This window comes from Lissotriton vulgaris, chromosome 9, assembly GCF_964263255.1.
Source record: "Lissotriton vulgaris chromosome 9, aLisVul1.2, whole genome shotgun sequence".
Taxonomy (NCBI): Eukaryota; Metazoa; Chordata; class Amphibia; order Caudata; family Salamandridae; genus Lissotriton; species Lissotriton vulgaris.
In genome coordinates, this window is record NC_141697.1 from 808138279 (window position 1) to 808150611 (window position 12333).

Below are 12333 nucleotides of genomic sequence, written 5' to 3' on the forward strand. Positions count from 1 at the left end.
GATGGACGGCGAGCTAAAACTAGCGGAACAAAAACTGAACTTAGAACACCTACGGCTCCGAGAAGAGCGGGAAGAAAAGCAAAGACAAAGAGAACTCGAAGAAAAGAGACTGGCATACGAACACGAGCGCAAGCTAGCTGAAATAGAAATACGGAAACAAAACAAAGAACTAGGGGTGCCCGAGCAACCACGCACCCCAGGCGCTACGGAACAAAAAGTCCACATCCCCAAGGACGTCGTCTGAGAATACTATCGGAACGACGACATACAACAGTGGTTCAAGGCCTATGAGATCGCCATGGCCTCCCACCGGATCGATCGAAGTGACTGGGGTGCCGGTCTATGGGGGAGGTTCGTCAACGAAGGCCGCGATGCCCTGCTACAGCTCCCGGACCACCAGATGACGTCCTATGACCACATGAAGGCCGCCCTCCTCACTCGATATGGACTCACACCCGAGATGTACCGCCAGAGGTTCCGCGACTGCACCCGGATCCCGGGTACAACTTGGGTGGAATATGTGAACTATTTTAGCCGGGCCTTCGAAGGGTGGATCAAATATAGCAGAGTCACCACCTACGAACAGCTCTTCAATCTCATTGTATGGGAGCACCTCTCCAACAACTGCTTCGTCAAGCTCAGGCAGCACCTCCTCGACAGTAAAATGACTGACCCTCGGCAGCTCGCCGCTGAGGCTGACCGTTGGGAGAGCACCCGAGTGGCCCGGGGTGGGCCAACCGAGCAGAACCGAAACAACCAAGGCCCCCATCGTCCCCGAGGAGGAGGAGGAGGCCAGGGCCGGGGCAGAGATGCCGCTCCAGCAGCTCGCGTCAACACCACCCCACCCCCGGCGGGGCGGGGGAATCCTCCGATGCGCCCAGGGTTCCGAGCCAATGTCACGTGCCATCGGTGCCAGCGGGTCGGACACTATGCCAACGACCCGAACTGCCCCAAGCACCAGACTCCCGGGCCCCACCAGGTCGCGGCTGCCGCCCTAGGAGAAGAACAAACGTACGAAGAGCACGAAGAATATGAACAGGAACAGCCCGAATGGGAACCGGCCGCCATGGTCCTGGCCTGCCTAGGGGGAAGAGACATGGTCCCGCGGGTCCCCCTACCCGCAAACACCCGAAAATACAGCCAGTGGGTCAACATCAACGGGCGCAAGGCCGAAGCCCTACGTGACACCGGGGCCAGTGTGACGGCCTTCCGCTGTCACCTGGTGACCCCAGAACAAATCCTGCCAAACGTCCTTTGCCCGGTCCGTTCAGCTGACAATTCTGAGAGCCTATGTCGGATGGCCTGTGTCCCCTTTGAGTGGGGAGGAGTGTCCGGCATGCAGAAGGTGACTGTCCGCGATGATGCCCCCGTGGACTGCCTCCTGGGAAACGACCTCGAGAGTTCCCCGTGGGCAGCCGTTGAGAGAAGAGAACACCTGGGGATGCTGGGCCTCCCAGACTGGGCGTGCGTAACAACCCGGTCCATGGCCGCCCGTGCCGTCCCCAGACCCGAAGAGCCCGAATGGCCAGCACTTCCTCCCCCGATCACTCCAGAGGAAGACGCCGGCCGCCCCGACCCCCCAGAACAAGCCCCGGGAGAGCCCGCTCAGCTTCAGGACCTTCCAGACCTGGCTCAGTGGCGTCAAGAAGGGGGGCCCACCCAAGAACAATTTCGGCAGGAGCAAAAGACCTGTCCCTCCCTCGAGGGACTCCGACAGCAAGCCCTCGCCCAGAGCGCGGGAGACACCGCAGGTGCGCACTGGATCTACTGGGACAACGACTTACTGTACAGCGAACAAAGAATTGCAGAGTTGGGGGCCAGTCGGGTGCTGGTGGTACCCCTACGTTTCAGAGACTTCCTGTTAAACTTGGCCCACGATGTTCCCCTGGCTGGGCACCTGGGGCAAGACAAAACCTACAACCGTCTGGTAACTCATTTCTACTGGCCCAAAATGCGTAATGATGTCTCCAACCACTGCCGGGCCTGCCCCACCTGCCAAGCCAGCGGCAAGAGCGGCCGAAAACTCAAGGCACCCCTACAACCATTCCCGGTTGTCACCACCCCGTTCGAGCGAGTAGGAATAGACATTGTGGGGCCCCTGGACCCCCGAACAGCACAAGGGCATTGATTCATCATGGTCCTGGTGGACCACGCCACCCGCTATCCTGAGGCCATCCCCCTTCGAACAGTGACAGCACCAGTGGTAGGCCAAGCCTTGATGGGGATCTTCTTGCGAGTGGGCTTCCCCCGAGAAGTCGTCAGTGACCGAGGCACAAACTTTATCTCGAAGTATATGAGATCCCTCTGGCAGCAGTGCGGGGTCACCTACCGTTTTACAACCCCCTATCACCCGCAGGGGAAAGGACTGGTCGAGCGGTTCAACCGCACCCTCAAGGGAATGATCATGGGGCTGGAGGAGCCCCTGCGCCGCCAGTGGGACGTGCTACTACCGTGCCTCCTCTTCGCCTATCGAGAAGTCCCCCAGAAGTCCCTCGGTTTCAGCCCTTTCGAGCTCCTGTACGGGCACCCTGTCCGAGGGCCCCTCAGCCTGGTGAAGGAAGAATGGGAGATGGCCCCCCTGAAAACCCCTCCGGATGTCTACAAGTACCTCCTGACCCTCCGCAACCAGACCAGGCGATTCCGGGAGATCGCTAAAGCCAATCTGGAGGCCAGTCAGGAGGACATGAAGAAATGGTACCACCAACACGCCTCCTCCATTGAGTTTGAACCTGGTCAGCAGGTGTGGGTGATGTCCCCCACCGAACCCTGTGCCTTGCAAGACAAATGGACAGGACCCTTCAAGGTGGTCGAACGCAAGGGCCCTGTCACCTATCTTATCGACATGGAGTCCCCCCGAAACCCCCTCCGGGTCCTCCACGCCAACAGACTCAAACCACACTTTGTGCGCTCAGAGCTCAGCCTCCTGATGGCTACAGACAGTGGGGTAGAAGAAGACTCCGAGCCACTCCCGGACCTGCTGAAGAGAGATGGTTCCGTGGATGGGGTCCGACTCTCCAATGCCCTGACCCAGGAGCAGCGCCAAGACTGTCGGACCCTCCTGTTGCAATTTGCAGATCTGTTTTCCCTCACCCCTGGGGTCACCCCCTGGTGCCTTCACGACGTAGACACTGGGGACAGTCCCCCTATCCGACACCGGGCGTACCGAGTGCCAGACCGGGTGCGCGCCTGCATCCAAGGAGAAGTCACCAAGATGCTTGCACTCAGGGTCATCGAGCCCTCAGACAGCCCCTGGGCCAGCCCAGTCGTACTGGTACCCAAAGCGGCCGCCCCAGGCGCCACCCCCGAACTCCGGTTCTGCGTCGACTATCGAGGTCTGAACGCTGTCACCAGAACCAACGCTCATCCTATCCCCTGAGCAGATGAACTGGTCGACCGCATGGGGGCTGCCCGCTACCTCAGCATCTTCGACCTGACAGCGGGCTACTGGCAGATCGGCCTCACCCCCAGGGCTCAAGAACGATCCGCTTTCTCCACCCCGGATGGGCACTACCAGTTCACCGTGATGCCCTTCGGTATGAAAAACGCTCCAGCCACTTTTCAGAGACTTGTAAACCAGGTATTGGCGGGCCTCGAAGACTTCAGCGCCGCCTACCTGGACGATATCGCAGTATACAGCCGCCACTGGTCAGACCACCTCTGCCACCTCCGAGAGGTCCTGCAGGCCCTTCAGCGAGCGGGCCTCACCATCAAAGCCAGCAAATGCCAAATAGGCCAAGGGTCCGTGACCTACTTTGGACACCAAGTGGGGAGCGGTCTGGTGGCACCTCTCCAGCTCAAGATCGCTGCCATCCAGTCCTGGCAGCCCCCCGTCACCCAAATTGAGGTACGAGCCTTCCTTGGGCTCACTGGATATTATCGAAGGTTCGTGAAGGACTATGGCAGCATTGTGGGGCCCCTCACTGAGCTCACATCCAAAAAGCATCCCAAGACGGTCAACTGGACACCAGACTGCCAAGCGGCCTTCGAGAAACTGAAGGCCGCCATGTGCACCGCCCCGGTGCTCCAGGCCCCCGACTACAGCCGCGAGTTCATAGTCCAGACCGATGCCTCGGACCATGGTATTGGGGCCGTCCTCTCCCAGCTCAACTCCGAGGGGATCGACCAGCCCGTGGCCTTCATCAGCCGACGCCTCCTGGCCAGGGAACAGCGCTGGAGTACCATCGAGCGGGAGGCTTTCGCAGTGGTGTGGGCCCTCAAGAAACTCCGGCCCTACCTCTTCGGTACCCACTTCCGGGTACAAACAGACCATCGCCCCCTGCAATGGTTAATGCAGATGCGGGGGGAGAACCCCAAACTGCTGCGATGGTCCATCTCCCTGCAAGGGATGGACTTCACGGTGGAGCATCGCCCTGGTCAAGATCACGCCAATGCGGATGGCCTGTCCTGCTTTTTCCGCCTCGACGGAGAGAGTCCCCAAGAAGATGGGTAACTCTACCCGCCTTCAGCTGGGGGGGACGCATGTTGGACAGGCCCCAGAAAGCGGCTCGCTCCCTCCCCGCATTACAGAGCCCGGACACCGGCACTCCAGAGGCCACCCCCAGAAGTAACCAGCAACCCCGTCCCACACGGGACCCCTGTCCCGAACATCTCCGTAGCACCGGTCTGGGCCTCCACCGGCACCATCGCGGGCCCAGCCGCCATCTTGGACCTTGCACCACGAGGCCGCGTGGCCTCAGCTCGACCCTAACCCTGGGCCTGGTCAGGCCCCGATAGCCCGGCACCACCATCCACCCAGGAGGTGAGCGGACCACTTGGCAGGTCAATGGGAGAGAAGAGTTTCGATGGCTCTCCCCCTCCAGGTGCCGATGGCCCCCAGCTTCCCCGGGCGCTGGCTCCACCCCCCTGCTGGGTGTCTGGACTCCCTCATCCCGGACCTCCCGACCTCCAAGTGCGAGGGTCCGGACATCAAAGGGCACCAGCCCTATAACAGGCAGCTCCAGAGCAGGAAGGCAGTTGTATCCTGGAGTCGAGAGACACCGTGAGGAACTCATCCTTGACGGACTGCTGGCGCTGCCGCAGCCCTGCCTTGTGAACTGTCGTCCTGCCTGCTGGCACTGCCACAGCCTTCTCCAACCTTCATTCTCGTCGGGACCTGCTGGCGCTGCCGCGGACCGTTGTAACCACCACCTTCGCCGGGACCTCCTGGCGCTGCCGCGGACCATTGCTACCTACGATCATCTCGGGACCTGCTGGCGCTGCCGCGGCCCGTTCTCCTAGAACGCCGAGCTCGAGGATTGTGAGCTAGCCATCTTTTCATCGCATCTACCAGATTGGTAACAAGACTGTCCCGCTACCCCCTTTCCCATCCAAGAGACTAGAATCGAGGGGACCCCTGAGTCCTGACCTCCTTGTACCATTCTACCGTACTTCAAGATTGCTTATAAAGAACGTTAAACCTTATCTTTGTGTGGTGTCCATCTGTGGGGGAGGAGTCATTTGTCTGTACGATTGCTGGAGACGGCTCTCCCCGGAGACCTCTCCCCTTGTCCTCGGCCGACCCTCCAGGTCCCGTCTAACAAGAGGGGACAAAGTCTGGGTCACTTCAGAGTGACCAGCCTCTAGGGAGACGACTGCCCACCGATGTCGGGTGCTTCAGATGCAAAGAAGGGATGCTTGACTCTGCAGCCAGGAGGATCTGGAGACGTTGATGACAACCAGGAGCAAGATGTGAGCTGTCCCATGTAAAATGTCAAGTGATGAGGAGTCGTTATCCGGCTGAAGCACCAAGAAGCTTTGGCAAAAGCAACCCAAGCGGGAAGGTCAAGAAGGTTACGGAGTGGACCAGCAAGTTTCAGGAGACTCACCAAACAATGGGGAGTCAGGGCACATATGGAGCAACAAGGAACACCCAACAAAAATCAAGATGACCCTCAGGCCGAATGACCAGGAATCGAAAGTGGACCTTGAGCAAGATTGCAAAGTACCAGCCCACAGAACACTCAATGCAAGGAAGCTGGAGTTATTTTGTCCAAATACTGCTCAGGGTCAGGACTACACTGAATCCAATGCACACGCTTTGGAATTGCCAACAAGCATATGCAACTGCAAATATCCACAGTGCACTGGGGTTCATGTTATGCAGTCTCCACCAAGGACACTGGCCCTAAACTTGCTGAGAGGGTAGATTGACCCCAGGGACCTTCAAAAACCCACCTCCTGTGTTGCTGAGGTCTTCACAGTCTGCAGGAGCTCAGGAGCAGCAGACCAGTCAGTTACATTGAGGTGCCTGTGAATGCAGGGGAGACTCCTTCACCCCAAGAGAGATTCTTCAGTTGTCCTTAGTGCACCACAGGTCCTGGATGGAGTCTATATGGAGCAAGGGCACAGAACAAGCTTTGGACGGAGAGGGAGACGAAGTCGGGCCCAGTTGAAGTCCAGCGAAGTCCAGAATGTCCAGACAGTCGAAGGTCAGTGGTATCTTCTTGTAGAAACTTGTCTACCTAAAATCTTAAGTCTTACAGCCAGGGAAGCCCTTTTGTACCCACTTGAGACGGTAAGACAGATTTGGGGGACCCTGCTAGGGGAGGGTCAGGACAGAGGGGTAGTTACACCCATGTCCTTTGTCCAGTTTCGTGCCAGACCAGTAGCCAATGGCTCCCAAAACTGGTTAGAGCTGGACTATGCTCAGGGACACTGTTAGATTTGGGGGTCTCTAGTTGGCACAGGTAGGTACTTGTGACCAATAGTGACCCTTGCCTCTAGTCAGGATAAGGGGATTACACTCCTAAACTAACCCCTGCTCACCCCATTGGTAGCTTGGCACGAGAAGACAGGCTTATTTCGGAGGCGGTGTGTTAAGCATTTGTGACCACATACAGTAACCTAGTGACAACACTACAGATGGACACCGCACAAGGTTTTATATAAAAATTAAGTATACTTTATATAGAGTTACCACAAGATCATAAACAACAAAAATACACAATACTGTTACTTTAAGATGGTAGATTTAGCTTAGTTCAGTTCAGTTCTTAAATGCAACACTTTGTGTCAATGTACCTTAGGTTGCGTTGCGCTTCTACGACAAGCAATGCCGCAGCAAGGGAAATGCGGAAAAGTTGAGGTGCAAAGAAAGAAAGACATGAAGATCTTCCAGAGATGGCACGCTTCTCGGAGATCCGAGAAGTTCTCGGTTCGATGCGTAGACTGCAGTGGCGACACCCTTGTTCCGCGATGCGACGGCAGCAGATCCACTTACGACACTCTTCTCCCACGATGTGTGAAGCTTCCACATGATGCAACAACTACATCAGCGACATCCATGATGCGACGGCCGCAGCTCCGACGGCGGCGCGAATCTCGGGGATGCGGGGCACTTTTGTTCGATGAGGTGCAGTGCGACAGTTTCAGCGGCGACACCCTCCCTTGGAATTGCGACGGCAGGCACAGCAAAGGCGACACGCTCCGACCTCGTTGCGAGATTCTTCTCTTGATGCGGTGCAATGTGACAGCTCCAGCGGCGACACCCTCTTTCGGAGTTGGAAGGCAGCAGCATCGAGGGTGACATGCTTCCTCATCGATGCGACATGCTTCTCTCCGATGCGGTACAGTGCGACAGTTCCAGAGGCGACACCCTCCTTCGGAGTTGCGACGGCAGGCACAGCGACGGCGACCCGCTTCTTCTCGCTGCATCGCGCATCCAGCTCCTTGCGACACACAGTTCCTCAGAAGGCCCAAAAACAGCAGCAGGCACTTCCAAAGAACTCTGGGGAGCTGGGGGTGGTCTGTTGTCCCTGAGACTTCAGCAGGAGGCAAGCTCTTTTCCAAGCCCTTGGAGATCCTTTACAAGTTGAAAGCAAAGTACACAAAGTTCCTTTATCCTTCCTTTGGCAGTAAGGCAACCACTACAGGCCAATCCCCCAAGCAGCACTTCAGCTTGGGAATAGTCTCTCCTCAGTTTCTTCAGGTTCCTCTCCTCAGTAAAGGTTTCTTCTTGTATTCCAAAAGTGATCTAATTTAACGGGATCAGGGTCCCAATATTTATACCCCAAGATCCTTTGTTCTCTGAGGGGAGAGGGGCCTTTGCCCAGTCCAAACCAGTTCTGGAGCACACTGTTTTCATGACTCCTTCGTTCTTTTCACAGTGCAGGGCAGAAACATCAGACGCCCCACAGGAGGTGGAGCCAGCATTGTGGAGGAAAGGTATAGCCCTGGCCCTGGAGCACTCTGTTGACATGATTCCTTCTCTCCTTTCACATTGCAGGGCAGAGACATCAAACGCACGACAGGGGGTGGAGCCAGTACTGTGGGGGGCAGGCACAATCCTTTTCAGGTCCCATGTGCAACTCGTCCCTCTCATCTAGATGCAGATCTCTCTATTCACCACTGAGTGACTCATCCTGTCTCTTGGAATCCCCCAGTCCTGTCACTCACAAAATCAGACAAAGGAATACATAACCTAGAAGAGGCAGAGTTGTAAGTTTAAGGCAAGCAAATACCTACTTTCTAAAAGTGGTATTTGCAAACACAGAATGTTAAAACCAACTTCACTAAAAGATGTATTTTATCATTCTGAGTTCAGGCATACTAAACTCGAATTTCTACCATGTTCTCTGAGTCAGTTAGGATTACAAACATGTAATAATCTAACAGCCCATTCTGGCCTATGGAGAACAGGTAGCCTTGCAATAGTGAACAACGAAAATGGCTGTAATTCACTATTAGGATATGCCACACACATCAGGGCTTGTCCTACCTTATACTCACAATGTACCCAGCCCTTGGGCCTACCATAGGGGTGACTGATATGAAGAAAAGGGACGGTTTAGGGACTGGCAAGTGGGTGCACTTGCCCAGTCAGTGTGACAGTACCAGACTGCACACAGGCACTGCAATGGCAGACCTTCGACACATTTTACAAGGCTGCTTCTGTGGGTGGCACAACCAGTGCTGCAGGCCCACCAGCAGCATTTGGAGTTACACGCCCTGGCCACACTCAGTGCACTGTACTAGGGTCTGACAAGTAAACCAAATAGCCAAACATGGAACCACTGATTAATATATCAATTTACAATAGGGAGCACTTGCACTGTGGCACTGGACAGCAGTGGCACAGTGCCCAAAGCATCTAATACCAGCAAAAATACATGTGACAACAGCAAAAATGGAAGGGAGACCCATGCCAATGGTGCCAGGTCTAACAGACACCAAATGTGCCCAAGTCCAGACTTTCAGGCACTCTCTGAGTGCACCCACACAGTCCCAATACACTAAATCTTGTCTGAGAGGTGGTCACACCTCCCTGTGACAAGATGCCTATTGTGCTGCCTTCCTCTGCTCGAGCTTGGCTCAGCAGCAGGAGGGAAGAAATGTGTCTCTGGTCGGCAGCATCCATTTTGTGCTCACCGAGATGAGAAGGCTGGCACGGATAGACCAGTGACCCATGAAGCTCGCTTCAGAAGCGTGGAGTCATACCTCCCTCACTGGTTACCATTGTCGAGGTATGATTTCAAGGTATTTGATACCAAACACGATATGTTTCATTGCAGCAGTTTTCAATATAGCATTTAATGCGAGGTTACAATGCACCTCTACCTATATGTCCGGCTGAGTCACAGACAACCTGGGAGAATTGTCCCTGAAGGCTGCATAGAGGCTCTGCTCATGAAGGGGCACACTCTCACTAAAAACCCAGCACCCTGCCATCAAGATTGTTATGTCCTGCTATAAGGGTGACTTATAAGTTTTAAGTGTAGTGATCTATAGATATAGTAAACCTATATCTAAAATAAGTGGTGCAAGCACCAGCATACGCAGGTTGCAGTAGCAGACCTGTAGTTCCATTTTGCATGGCCTCTCATGGGTGGCATAATATAGGCTTCAGCCAATTCGAGGCCTCTGGGGTACCTATGCCCTGGGTACATGGGTACCATATACTAGGAACTTATAAGGGTACCTCAGTATCCAGTCTGGAGTGTACCAAAGTACATGCATAACTATTTAAAAGAAAAAGCAGATAGACTAGGGTCCTGATTAGCAGGATCCCAGTCAGACTAGTCAAAACAGTGCAACATCAAGCAAAAAGTGGGGGTAACCCTAAGAAGCAGATCCTACTTTCCTACAGCAGGCACACTGAGGAGCAGGCGAGTGGCCAGCAAGGGTCCAGGGCAAGCAGAATGGCACTTGCAACCCGGGACGGTCCTAACAGACCCCCACTAAACTCGTTAGCAAGGGAAGCCTGGAACCACACAACACAAAGACCTTGCTTAAAGGGGCACCTTGAGCTAAGATGAGTGCTGTCATAAAAGGACTAAGTCCAAACTGGGAAAACAATGCATGATGTAAATAACATGGATGTATATGGATAACAACCAAAAGTTGCGAAATGTATAAACCATGTTTTAAAAAACTGCAGTCTTTCTATGCACCATACCATGTTGCCACTGGAATGATTGATGGGGAAAGGTCCACAGTTGGGCAGGGCCTTAAGAAGGGGGCAGGAACTCACACTTGGGAGGCGTTGTGTCTTTAGAATTAAGTTTGAAGTACATTCTCCATAATTTCATAGTTTTACACCATTCACACTTGTTACATTAGTGGAAAGTCCTCATATTTTCCACTAGGCCACTAACAAATAATGCTAGGTTGATGAGAATTTGTATTGCCCTGTCCCGTTATGCTGATAATCTCTAAATAAAATATAGCTCCCATAATGAATGTGTTCTTTTGTACCATAACTGGTGCCACTGCTCATGTAAAGTGCTGCAATACATTTGGGTCGAGTTTGCGTTGTACAAATCTGCAAAAAGAAAATATGTTCACTGACCAATATTTCATGCCACTTATGAACGGCCATGTTCTTTCTCTTCCACCCCTTCCTAATATTTATTGTCTTGTACTACAGCTCTTTGAATCCCTGGTACACCACTGCAGACATTAGTAAGAGTAAAATAAACCTTCAAACCACACCTGCGGGCACATGATAAGAACTGGTTTTAGCTGTTTCTCCAAACGGCCAAGTGACAGGAACAGTAAAATATCTGCACACTAAACTAGTAGCATAAAATAGGGATTTTCCAAACAATAATGATGAGCATTTCTAATTTTATTAAAGACACAGAGAAAAGTCTGTGTGTTACATTTAGTTATTTGTACTCTCTTCGCAGCCAAACAAAACATATTGTAGAGTAGTAATGTACTAATAGTAGAGAACACTAATCTAAACATGCTTAGGGGCAAAACTACAGAAAGACCCATGAAGATTCTATGGAGGTCCTGTATAATGGTGGATCAGATGTAGTCCTTTCTCTATCTTGAGGAAAACGAAAAACTTGACTGCATTTGAAGAAGGTAGAGGTAACAGATTGAAGTAGAAGAATACTGCAATCACCAAGCAAAGGAAAGGTCCTGTCAAAGTACCTGAATTCCAACGATGGTTTCCGCAGGAGCCGATGCTAATCCTCTAACTCCCACACCTCGATACCAAAATCATATAGATTCTGACAGCAAGGAGGGGGGAAAGGGGAATTGGAATGAGAGAGAGGAACACGCCACGTCTTCTGCCTGAAGGGGAATTCTGCTTCAGCAGTTTTCTTCTTCCTGTCAAAAGAGTTATTATGCAACCATGTACATACTTGTAATAATATGCATTCTCTATTACTTTCAATGGTTCCCTATATCTCTTTCTAGTTATGTTAACTTAACCTTCAGGGTGGCTAGCGGTTCTCTACTGAGCTCTTGTACTGGTATGGTTTCTCTTACTGCTGTGTTAAACCTAAAACATAAGACACCTGATTATTCTCCACTCAATCTTTACGGTAGACCTAAACCTTTGGGCTTTCTGAATCTGGTTACCTCACAGAGTTTATTCTGGAACCTTTATAATCCAATACAAGAAGATTTGAAGAAGAACTTGGAGGAGTCTTCTCTACAGGTGGTAAGTATCTGTGATATATATATATATATATATATATATATATATATATATATATATATATATATATATATATATATATATATATATATATATATATGTATAATGCACACCTACTTGAAGATACTCTATAGATGACTGGTACCTCCTCCAATATGCAGACTCACACTTGAATTGAAGTCTTTACTTTAGTCTTTACAGATAAATACGCAGTTCAGGAATATCTGGAACTTGTCTAAAGAACTGGCCTTTGAATATTTCTAAGATATAAAGTCACTAGAAATAGAGTTCTTAGAACAGTTGGCCGGTGACGGACTGTCACTATCCTTGAAGAAGAAATAATATACAAATATCCACCAAAAGGAGTATACTGATAACTCACCACAGACGCGGTAAGCTGGGAAATGAATTCAAGTGGATTTCTACTCACGAATCCGAAA